The sequence below is a fragment of the Loxodonta africana genome, chromosome 24 (genome assembly GCF_030014295.1).
Source record: "Loxodonta africana isolate mLoxAfr1 chromosome 24, mLoxAfr1.hap2, whole genome shotgun sequence".
Lineage (NCBI taxonomy): Eukaryota > Metazoa > Chordata > Mammalia > Proboscidea > Elephantidae > Loxodonta > Loxodonta africana.
Window position 1 is genome coordinate 17,984,313 of NC_087365.1, and position 13,116 is coordinate 17,997,428.

Consider the following 13,116-nt stretch of genomic DNA (forward strand, 5'->3'; position numbering starts at 1 on the left):
TGCCAACTGAAAGGTCTGCAGCTAGAACCCGCTGCAAAGAAATAAAGATGTGGCAGTCTGATTTCAGGAAGATTACAGCCTTGAAACCCTATGGGGCAGTTCTACTCTGTCCTATAGGATCTCTATAAGTACTTTTTCCTATTCATTTTCTTTTCTTCATTGCTAATTTGGAAAGTCTACTGTATTTTCCCTTGTCATTGATGATTAACTTCTGTTTTCTTGATCTGAATTATCAGAGGCCAATGTCTACTATTCTTTAAAATTGAGATCCCTCCACCCCAGCAAATTCACTGTTTTATTCCTACTTTGCTCCATGCCAATAAAATAAAATTTTATAAACCTATTTCTCTTCTCCATTTCTTTTCTTTTTTTCCTAAAGAGATGGTAAAATTTTTTACTGTCTCCTTGGTAACCCTTTCTCTTAGGTTTGATAAATAAAGTCTAGTGTTTATTAACTTTTCCATACAGTATATCCTTTCTCTATTGTCATTAATTTCTGATATTATACATTGCTAAATAATTTATTCTCATTCCTTTTTGAACGTTTTTATCTTTATAGCTTAATAACCACACATGAAGTTGCACATATATTAGTGTACACAAACACATGTGTATACAACATGCATGACTTTTTAAAAATTTTTTTCCTCATCTTGGAGTTTCTGAATTTTCTAAATTTTTGTTGGGACAGAGTCTTTTTTCAAGTATTTTCCTCATACGGGGCTCTTAGGTGATATTCTTTCCAAATTCTCGACTCTCTTCAAACAGCTTTTGTCTAGCATGACAGATTAATTCCAGATTAGCAGGATATAAACTGATGCTCCAGAAACCCTGGTGGCATAGTGGTTAAGAGCTATGGCTGCTAACCAAAAGAATGGCAGTTTGAATCCACCAGGTGCTCCTTGGAAACTCTATGGGGCAATTCTGCTCTGTCCTGTAGGGTCACTATGAGTCAGAATCAACTCGATGGCAATGGGTATGGGTTTTAAGCTGATGCTCTTCCATTATTCTCTTTCTTCCAATGTTGGTGTGATAAGACATCCTTTAATAGCGGATTCCGCCCCTCCCCCCCGTATTTAATAGTGTTAGATGGTTTTTGTTTGTTTGATTTTCTTTGAGGTTAGGAATTTTTCTATGCGAAGCTTATGGATGTGTCTATTTATCCCACCTGAATTTTAATGGGCTCTTTCAATTTGCTGCTTCAGGTCTTCATCCGCTCAGGAAAATATTCTTCTAGAGTTTATTGTTGGTTCATCTCTGTGTATTTCCTTTTTGTCCTTCTGCAACTACGTTTTAAGCTACTGGCTCCATTCTACATGTTTCTCACAGCATCTATCTCTTGATATTTTTGCTCTCTGCTTTGAGACTTTCTCATGCTTGATCTTCCAATCTACTAACTTGGATCTCAACAGTCACCATTTTCTCCTTGAATAAATCTATTGAATGTGGTATACGTGAATCTTCTTAAGTGCTTTCATTTTCTTTTCCAGTTCAAGTATTCTTTTTCTGCTTGAAAGATTGTTTTTCACTGTATATAAGTTCTGATAGCTCTGCCTGATCTACTCACTAGCTAATGGGTTACCATGGTCTTGTTGTTACTTGCTGTTGAGTTGATTCCAACTTCCTGTGGCCGTATGTGTTACAGAGTAGAACTGTACTCTACAGGGTTTTCGAGGCTGTAATCTTTTGGAAGCAGATCACGAGGCCTATCTTCCGAGGTGCTGCTGGGTGTGTTAGAACCAACAACCTTCTGGCTAATAGTGGATAGATTAACCCTTTACACCACCCAGAGATTAGTGGGTTAGCATAGATTGGTTATTATTTTTCATTGGAATCCTGGTAAGGTGAAGGGGTCCGTCCCTGCCCCCATGGGCTGCAGTGTAATAGTAAGGAGGCTGGTACCTCATGTCCATGTCCCTGTAGTCTCCCAACTCAAGAGAGGGAAACCCAGCTTACTTGTTCACCTATCACTTGGCCTTTTGGAGATTTGCCACATTCATAGAGAGTTAACATTAACTTTCTCTTAGGGGACCATAGAATTCCTTTCTATCCCAAGCTTTCCCTTAGAATCCTCTGTTTCCAGGCCCCTGACTGGACTATGATGTTGTTCTCCATTTTTTTGCCCAGACGTTGAGATCAAAAGGCCTACACCATTCTTTATGTTCAGAACCCCAACCAAAGCCAGGTCCGTTACTACATCCATTTGCTGTTTGACTTGGGAGAGATAGACGGATTGGAGCTGGAAGGAGTGAGCAAGGGAACCATATTCAGAGGACAGGCACAGTAAGCCATTTTAGGCATTACGAGGCCATGAAGGTCATGTTGGGTCTTTTCAAACATCTGTGTGCCTGTAATTTCCATGTGGATCTTGCTAGATGCTGAATCTGATATAGTAGGTTGGTAGGGGAGACACTGCTGGTGTTCCAACCACACTTTGAGTAACAAGGAGTTTGAGCCATGGGAAAAAATGTCCTTTATTTAAGTAATCAAGGCAGATGGTTCTGTAACTGACAATTTAAACAGAAAAAGAGCATATAATCTATAAACAGCAGAATTTGAAAATGAAAGGTAGTGGTAGACAAATAGGGTCTAGTAGAAGAATGTACAACTTAATAATATTCCAGAAATTGCATAGCAATTTTTCATAGGTGCATCACTCAAATCTTCACCCATCTATTTGTTTTATCCTCTCCTGATAAACACCTTTTTAATCTTCAATAGAGGATTTCTTAGACTGAATTAGAAAAATGCATAATTTAGTTAGTGGAATAATATTATACATGATATTTCAAGATATACATGACATATATTATATGTCACTATTACTTATTTATTGTTGTTGTTAGGTGCCATCGAGTTGGTACTGACTCCTAGTTCTGACTTTTACTTATTAAACAACCATTTATTGAGTATCCATTGTGTACTAGACCTCAATTTCAGTGTTGGAACAGTTAAATGTTTGACTAGATTACATTAGCCATGGATTTTTTTCTTATTTGTCTATTTATTTATTTCTCTTTCAATATTTATTTCCCCTTTTCTTAAATGTAGCCCAATTTTAGGAATTTTCCATCTTTCCAATTTGGTATAGTCATGCTAGGATGGTAAGAATTGTGTTCTGCCCTCCTACTGAAGAACCTGATGTCTCTGAAGGCTTTTCCTCTGTATCAGTATTTCACGACCTTGACTACACACTGATATCACATGGAGAGCTTTAAAAATACCAAATTCCTTGGTCCCACCTCCAGATGTTTTGATTTATTTGGTCTGTAGTGTGGCCTAAGTATCAGATTTTTATAAAACTCCCCAAGAAATTCTAATGTGCAGCCAAGGTTGACAACCCCTATCCCAGATCTTCGATCTCATTGACTCAAGGGGTGAGGCTGTGACTTCAGCTTGGATGACTGGATTCTCTCCCAGAACCCTGAATCTTGAGAGCATTTGGAAAAACTATTCTTCAGTGGCACCCAAACAAAGCCATTCTGTCTCCCTGCTCTGGGCTTGCTCAACATCTGCCACTGCAATCCTTTGAGCTCCCACATACCTCATCAATAAATACCCCTTCTGCTTAAGATGAGCTGGGTCAGAGTCTGTTGCTTACAGCCAAGGAATATCAAATGAGAGAATCCATGAGCATTTCATTGCTCTCTATTTCTGCTGAGGGCTCTCAGCTGTGCTGTTCATGGTTTCAGCACCTGGTATCATGCTCCTTGCCACACAGAAGAAAAAGTGTGAAAACAGAAGGCAAGGGAACCACCCAAGTTCCTATTACAGGTTAACCACCAACCCCCCCCCCAAAAAAAAAAAAAACATTGCTGTGGGGTTGATTCCAATTCATAGTGACCTATGGGACAGAGTAGAATTGGCCCACAGGGTTTTTTAGGCTGTAATCTTTAAGGCAGCAGCTTGCCAGGTCTTTCCTCCCACAGGGTGGCTGGTGGGTTTGAACTGCCAAACTTTCAGTTAGCAGCCAAGCACTTAACCACTGTACTACCAGGGCTCCCTTATTGTATATAGGTTACAAAAAAAAACAATCCAAACCCTTTGCTGTCAAGTTGATTCCAACTCACAGCGACCTTATAGGACAGAGTAGAACTGCCCCACAGGTTTTCTACGGAGTTGCTGGTGGATTTAAACTGCTGACCTTTTGGTTAGCAGCTGAGCTGTTAACCACTGCTCCACCAAAACCAAAACCCATTGCCATTGAGTCAATTCCAACTCATAGTGACCCTATAGAGGCCCCATATTTACCATATGACCTAGGTTAAAAACTACAAGTCATTTTCTTTGCTCAATCAGTGTCCTTGGCATGCCTAAAAATCTGGTTTTTGTTTGTTTGTTTGCTTTTAGGAAAAATGTGAAGTTGACAGAAAGGATGTGTAATTGGATGGACAAGCCAGAAAGCATATGACTTAGCAGAAAAACTGGGAAACATTTCATAACACCAGACAAGAAGAAAAGGAGCATCTGCTTACAGCAGAAGCCTGCAGAACTCTCTGTCTCAAATGCACGCTTGTATGGAGACCAAACTGCAAGTGGGGTAAATAGATGTGGGACATTACAAGCTCTACTGACATTTGTTATGTCTCCAGCACACTCGCTCGATGTCTTAGGTCAGGTTCCTCTGGGCACTTGATTTATTAAGGGAGGGATCTCAGAAGAAACCTGAGGGGAAAAAAAGAAGCAGACAGGGTGGGGGAAGGAGCTGAACAGAGATGCCATCTCAGCTTGAGTGTAGCCTCAACCTGATCCCACAGGGAGCTCCGGAGTGGGAATAGAGCTACCAAGTTGAGCTAAGGGCCTGGCCTTTTGTCTTGCCATGTGTTGCTGTTAGTTGCCATCGAGTCAGCTCTGACTCGTCGCTAGGTCTTGTGCCATCTCCCATTGTTTTTGATATGTTTGAGCCCATTGTTGTGGCTATTGAGTCAATCCATTTCATTGAGGGTTTTCCTTGTTATCCCTCTGACCCTCTACTTTATCAAACATGGTATAAACACAACGTCCTTTCCTAGTCACTAGTCTTTCCTGATAATATGTCTAAAGTAAGTAAGATGAAGTCTCACTATCCTCATATCTAAGGAACATTCTGGTTGTATTCCTTCTAAGGCTGACTTGTTTGTTCTTCTGAAAGTTCATGAATACTCAATATTCTTCATCAGCACCACATAAGTATCCCTGTATCAAATGGTAATCTCTCAGGCATTTCCAGAAGAGGGTAATTCTCTGGAGAAAGGGGAGACAACAGCTCTTAGCAGCCAACATTCACAGCAAGTGGGAGTGGGCACACCTAGTGGGTAAAGGTATCCAGCCAGTGATCCAACATGAATGTCTACACCTAGGTAAGTATTGTTCATTGCACTGTGCCTCAATATGCCCATTTATGAATTCAGCAGATGTTAGTCCCTTAGTGCCTGTAACTTTGACTGAATTATTTTGCAGGTAGAGAAAATTGAACCCTGTTTCTTACTTTGCACTCCTCAAAAATGCCTCCATCATTCACTGATTACTGCTTGAAAAAAAAAAATCACCTTTTAAATTAAATCTTTGATCTTACTGAAAATGCCAAGTCTTGGAGAGGAATGATAACTTGAATGTTTTAGTCTTCAAACTATGAGTTGAGAGGTCTGGGTTCTAGTTCTGCTTGTGTGGCTGTCCAGTTTTGTGACTTGGTCCACCCTTTCTGGGCTTCAGGTTCTTCACTTATCAAAGTAGGGGGACAGAGGAAATATTTCTGAGGTTGTTTTGAACTCTAGGAACTTGCCAGTGGTTGATTTGATTCCTCATTTCATGCAGGGAGGAGGCGGAGATGATTTTTTGGTTTAGAAGGGACAAATTTTCATCTTGCAGCCTTCATACAAAAGCCAGAGAAGGAAATATAATAGCACTGAGCTAAGGGCAGTTTTGCTTTGTTTGGATTCAGGGTCTCCGATACGACATATTGGATGTGTCAGTGGAATGTGATTTATTTTGCTTCATAACATTTGGGAACAGATATTTGGTATTTCATCCAAAGAAAGCAATTTGCAGAAACCTTTTAGAAGGTGGCCGGAGCATCAGTAATCGGTGCCATTCCTTTATGCCAACATTTCCTTAATGCTGCACAATCTTTCATTTTAATCATCCCTCTCAGCAGGCTCCCTCTGGGGCTCTGGAGCAAGGCACCCACCCCTCAGAAATGAGGTTCTATTTTTAAAGTCCACCAGCCAACAAACTCCCTATTAATTGTGTGAAATCGGCTCAGATGGCTGCTCTTCTAGGTTCTCCGTGTCCCCCTCTGCTCTCAGCTCCCCATCTGCACAACCCTCCCCCGGAAGATATTTTTAGCTCTTAGCAGTTTGCAACCTTGAGAATTACTAGGCGATGCTACACTTTGCTCTCAAGTAAACAATTTAAAGAGTCAGGTTTTCATTTCTAATTAAAAAAAAAATTTTTTTTTTTTTTTAAAGATTAGGAATGCTGCTGTCTAATACGGGTGCCTAGAGAATCAGTCTGGAGTTTGAAGCCTTCATCCTTCTCTTTCCTACAAAGGAGGGGTGGGGTGCGGCAGTAAACACTGTTCAAATGTACTTAGACTTAGTCCTCTGGGAGAGTAGCAGTTACTTAGGCGACTGTTTCTGGGCAGTCTGTCCTGGAATATAATGCAGCCTGCGGAATTGTACGGGGGTGGGTGAGTCTGGGCTCTTCCACTACATACATTTTTCCTGAGGATTCTGATCTGAAATCAATAAATACAGATGCCTCTTTAAGGACACTGGATGAGGATTTAGTAATTATGGTTTAAGAGCACAGCATGCTATCCTCAGAAGCTAAAATCATCAAAGGCTTTTCAAAGCATTTATGGGAATTCCAAGGAATACTGTATACATAATGAATAAGAACCCGGCATAGCAAATACCAATAGCAGTACTTAATGACCCACACTGCATGACAAAAAACATATTATTTAGCATGTTATTAGCTCTTTTGATTTGTGAGTTGTATTCCTTTAAAATGTTTTTGAATAGATTTATAGATGCACATGGTTAAAAAAAAAAATCTAGAAAAAAGGTAAGCAGTGAAGTCTCCTTCCTATATTCCTTTCCCAGTCTCCCTGCAAAAATGTGTGTGTGTGTGTGTAATATATAACCTACCTAGCCCGACCCAGTAACCCAGTGCCGGCGAGTGGATTCCGACTCATAGCGAAACTAGAGGACAGAGTAGAACTGCCACATAGAGTTTCCAAGGAGCGCCTGGCAGATTCAAACTGCCAACCCTTTGGTTAGCAGTTGTAGCACTTAACCACTAGGCCACCAGGGTTTCCATAACCTATCTACACATGTATATATGCACACATTTATATACACACACACATATAAAATGATTCTCCCCTTTTTTGCCACACACGTTTTGCACTTGACTTTTTTCTTTTTTCACATTAAGACATGTATCTTGGAAAGCATTGCATGTTAAGATCTATATAGATCTGTCAATAGCTGAATCATGTTTCCTTACCTGGATGATCCAGAATTTAACAAATCCTGGTTACTGGTTTCTAATTAGCAAGGGACCTTGAGGGGAGATGAGAAGTTCTTGTTCTATACAGAGTATCATGTTCATTACTCTTCGATTACTTGGTGCCTATTTTTTTGAGTTTCAGGAATTCAATTTTTGGTTTGGTGTCAGGTTCTTCCCTTTCCCTTTCTCTCTACAAAACCTTCAGCAAATCCAGGTGATTTCTGCCTGGTAATATTAGTAAAACACGGTTTGAAATGCGTTCAAAAGGTGAGTTCTCCATTAATAAATAAGTCTCTGGATGAAACATTATGAGCGTTCAACTAAGGTGTGTCTATCTACCTTGGTTTACATTTCCCAGGGCTGTGCTTGGTACAGAAATTGGCCATTTGTTCCTCCTGATCGGAACCTGCTGTGTATTCTCTCTAGTCTGGAGACTGTTCAGGCTCAACACAGATCCACCAAAGGGGCTTCTGTAAATCACAGAGGAAACACATCACAGAAGCCTGGGCATTTGTCAAACAATGAGCGGTGTGGCCCATGGAGCCTGGCATCCTCTATGATACCAATAAGTGCTTGAAGGCAGGCTGCTAGCTGTCCTGACAACTACCTGTCTGTCTTCTGTCTGGGGATAAAGTGATGAAATTATCAATGGTTTACCCAGGGAAACAAGACTTCACCTTCCATCCCATTTCCCCCAACGCATTTTAGGTCTAAAGTCTTATGTGAATTGATATTTGGATGACACATTTGGGGAAGAGCATGACCAACACCAGAAGATGGCTGGCACCCCTTTTTCCTGAGTCTCAGTTCAAAAAACAATCCAGCACTTTTCTCATTGAACATTTCTGTGTAAGACTTTGCACCTTTCCCAGAGACTATTCAGAAAGATAAAAAAAAAAAATCCTGTTTGCACAAATTATTATAACTCAAGAACAATATGTTTATACTAACCGATTAAGTTATACAGCCTATTGGGTGTTTTTCATACTTTTTAAATAACGGTCTTAGGTTGGGCTCTGAGAAGTAGAGCCTGAAACACAGATTTTTGTACAATTGATATATTGCAAGAGGGTTCTCAGAAGGAGCATGTAAGGGGTGAAGGAAGCAAGATGGGGCAGGGGAAGAAGCCAGGCCAAGATATGGATGGAGTCTAGATTTGGTCTGATCTCACTGGAAAGTTCTAGAATGGGAAGGGCACCACATAGTTGCTCTTCTTGAGCTCATATTGGTCAGTCATCATCTGCCCTGGGGAGACGGGAAAAGCTCCAAATACTTCTGGAGACAGCTCTGCAGAGGGCAGTCTTCGTGAGAAGGGGACAGCTGTTAGTAGCCAATACTCATATCAACTAGGCAATAGGCAAAAAATAGGTGTAGCAGCCTGGTAAATAGTCTGGGTGGAGACCGAGAGTGCCACCACAGTCCATAGTAAAACTAAAGTATTTTATACTTTGACATATATGTGTATATATATATGTATAAATATATATGTAATATACATATATATATCGACTCAACGGCACTGGGTTTTTTTTTTGTAATATACATATTATATATATAAACCCATTGTCGTTGAGCAGATTTTGACTCATAGTGACCCTATAGGACAGAGTAGAACTGCCCCATAGGGTTTCTAAGGCTGTAATCTTCATGCAAGCATACTGCTGCATCATTCTCCCACAGAGTGGGTGGTGGGTTCCAAATGCCCATCTTTCAGTTAGCAGCTGAACACTTAACCACTGCACACCCCGGGCTCATATATATATGTATATGTAAATATATATAAAGTTTCCTACCCTAATACTTGTTTGTCCACTTGTGGCTCAACTAGAATAATTTCTATTTTATCCCTGTCTATCCTAATTCATTAAAAAAGTGGTAGTCATGGAGCACTATTAGACGGTGACCTACAGTTTGAAAAACATTGATTTATATCTAAATATCATTTAAAAGCTAACAACGCTTAAGTGATTTACTTACATTTTTAACCTTAATATGTTTTTTAGTGACAGTTCCAATGTCACATAACTGGAATGACCATATAATTGATCTTTTAAACTGGGACCCTTTTATTTACAATTATGAAAGGCCAACACACATTCACAGGGTCTGTCCTGGGAAAACCAGGATGCATATTCATGCTACAACAAGCCACTATTTTACAGCAAACACCTATTGAGTACTTATTTTGTACATTGAACTGTCAATTAGATCTGAACTAAAATGGGCAGTCTCTGCCCAAGACCTCCTTCAAAAGTTCTAAAATGCAAAGATGTCACTTTGAAGACTAAGGTGCACCTGACCCAGATCTTGATCTTTTCGATCACCTCATATGCATGCAAAAACTGAACAATGAAAAAGGAAAACTAAAGAAGAATTGAATTGTGAGCTTGGCAAAGAATATTTGAATATACCATGGACTGCCAGAAGAATGAAAAAGTCAGTCTTAGAAGAAATACAACCAGAATAATCCTTAGAAGGGAGGGTGGAGAGACTTCTTCTGCTTACTTTGGACACATCATCAGGAAAGACCAATTGCTAGAAAAGGACATCATGTTTGGTAAAGTGGAGGGTCAACAAAAACAAGGGAAGCCCTCAATGTGATCATTTGATACAATAGCCATAAGAATGGACTCAAACATACCAAAAATCATGAAGATGGCACAGAACTGGCATTGTTTTTTTTTCTATTATACATAAGGTTGCCATGAGTCAAAGCCTACTCAATGATAACTAGAGATAACAAACGCCCTGGGGAAATAGACATGAATCAAATAACCACATAAGCAAAGGAAATATGACAACCATGATGGGTGCTGTGATGGAGGTGTGGGTTCCCATGAGAGGGATTTGACAAAATCAGGGAAAACTTCTCAGAGGAAGTGACATCACACTGAGATATAAAGGACAGGTTAAGATCTAACAAGTAAAAGACAGAGGAACGACCATTCCAGTCTGAAGCAATAGCACATGCAAAGGCCCAGTGGCATAAGAAAGCAGGTGTGCATGGCAGATTGGAAGGTGTACCCGATTGTTTATCTTGTCCACAAGTTTTTGTTTAGTAGCAGTGTGCTGGGAGTTGCGGTGCACCAGGGAACATGACAGATGAGGCTCCTTTTCTCATGGAGTTTATATTTTGGGGTATTTATTTGGGGCTGGTCAATAGGTAATAAAATAGGAAGTATAAAAATGACTGATATAATTTCGCATAGTGATAAATGTCATGAAAAAAATAATAAAATAGGGCCATATTATGGAGAGTGTTGGGGTATCCAGGGAATAGTATGCCAGCGAAGAGGCATTTGAATGGACATAAATGACAAGGAAAGGCCAGGACTATCTTGATGAAGAACAGTCCAGGCAGCAAGACCAGCCAGTGCAAAGACCCTAAGGGTGGGAATAAGTGTGGTGAGTGTGAGAACCTGAGGGAAAAGTAGTGTCATTCAGGCATTTTGAGTGAAGAGGAAAGTGGGAGGAAATGAGGTCAGAAGTGTAGATGGGTCAATCATGCAGGGTTATCAGGCAATGTTGAGGATTATAGATTGTACTCAAAGTAACTGTGAAGTAGGAGTTTCAGTAGGAAAGTGGCAGATGAAATTTATGTTTTCAAAGTTTTCTGACTGCCCTAAGAAGAACGGGCAGGGTTAGAGTGGAAAGTAGAGCCCAGGAGGTCAGTTCAGAGGAAAGGGATCATGGGGGACATCATCACTGAAGACAAAGAGAACTGAATGAACACATGACCCTGAAGGTAGAATCAACCAGATAATTGGAGGAAGGAGAAAAATCAAGAATGACACCCCTGTGTTTGCCTTATCCTATTCAGGACTGGAGAAAGATTCAATAGATTCAATCTGGTTGCTCACTAACAATTAGAGAGTCAGTAGCAGAACAAGAGTTAGCAAAGGAGATAGGTGGATAAACAAGCAAAGTAACCGACTAGTAAACAAACATTGGTGAAACCAGTGAGGATATAGTAAGGCAAAGATCTGAGAAGTAAGATTACCTCAATCCTCTGCACCTAAGAGAGAAAAAGAAGGAAGTAAGAGGATGTTACCAAAGGAAAAAAAAAAAAAAAAAAAATCAGAGCATTTCAAGAAGGCAGGAAAGGGGAACTGTCTTGAGAGCTACTAAGACATCAAGTAAGATTAGGGCTGCCTTCGTTTCCTAGGGCTTTCATTACAAAATATCACAAAATGGGTGGCTTTAAAGACAAGACATTTGTCTTCTCACAGTTCTGGAGGTTAGAAGTCTGAATTCAGAGTGTCAGTAGAGTTATGATCTCTCTCTCTGCTAACACTAGGGGAAGCTCCCTGTCTCTTTTAGCTCGGAAGGTTTCTTGGCATTCATGGTGTTCCTTGGCTTGTGGGTGCATCCTCATCTGGTGTCTTCCCCCTGTGTGACTGTCTTCATGTCTGGTCTTCTCTTTTATAAGACATCGCTCAGAAGGGATTAGGATTAGGGCCTAACACTGCTACTTGATCTTGTTAACTGATAAAGAAAAACTGTATTTCCAAACAAGGTCACAGTCACAGGTACAGGGGAAAGAACTTCAACATATTTTGGGGGGGGGGGGGGACACAATTTAATCCATAACAGGGACAAATATGGTGACCATTGAAATTGGCCACAGAAAATCATTTTCAACCTTGAAAAGATTTTTTTCAGTAGAGTGTTGGTGACAACATCATGATTGGAGTCATTCATTGCTGTCAAGTCTGTTCCTACTCATAGCGGCCCTATAGGACAGAGTAGAGCTGCCGCATAGGGTTTCCAAGGAATGGCTGGTGAATTCAAAAGGTCGACCTTTTGGTTAGAAGTCAAGCTCTGCATCACCCCCTAGGGTAATAGGTAAATTTTTTTTAGGGTATTGAAAAGAAAGAGGAGATAGAGGGAAGAAAGCTAGAAGCCATGAGGCCAGGGAAGGATTTTTATCTTTTTTTAATGTAGCAAATATTAGGGCATATTGCATGCTGATGAGAATAAACCAGTGGAGAGTTCAGAACCGATGGTGCTTTAGACTAGAGAGACGTATTTCAAAATTTTGTGTGGATTAGGAACATGGGGCAAGCTTGTGAAAACTCAGATTGCTGTTCCCCTTGCCACGTTTCCAATTCATTAGGTCTGGGATGGGGCCCTGGAATTGGCATTTCTAACAGCTTCCTCGGTGATGCTGATATTACATGTCCAGCAACCACACTTTGAGGTCTGCTTAGAGAAGGGAGTCCCTGGGTGATGCAATGGTTAGCATGCTTGGCTGCTAATCAAATATTAGTTGTTTGAATTCAACCAGAGTTGCCTTGAACAAAAAGCGTGGTGATCTACTTCCAAAATAGCAGCCATTGAAAACGCTATGGAGCACAGTTCTACTCGGACACACATTGGGTCACCATGAGTCAGAATTGACTCAGCGGAAACTAGCTCTGGTAAAAGGAGGGAATGATGCCCTTAAGAATGAGAGAGGGCTTTGGATGCAGAGAATAAACATTTTCCTTTCTTGGCTTTGCCCTATCAAGAACATTGAGGGACAAGTCAATCAACCAACTTAAATGGGGTATTTTGTTGCATAATTACAGAATCTGTAGGTTCTGGACTAACAGGGAGAATATTAATTTCAAGTATTCCCCC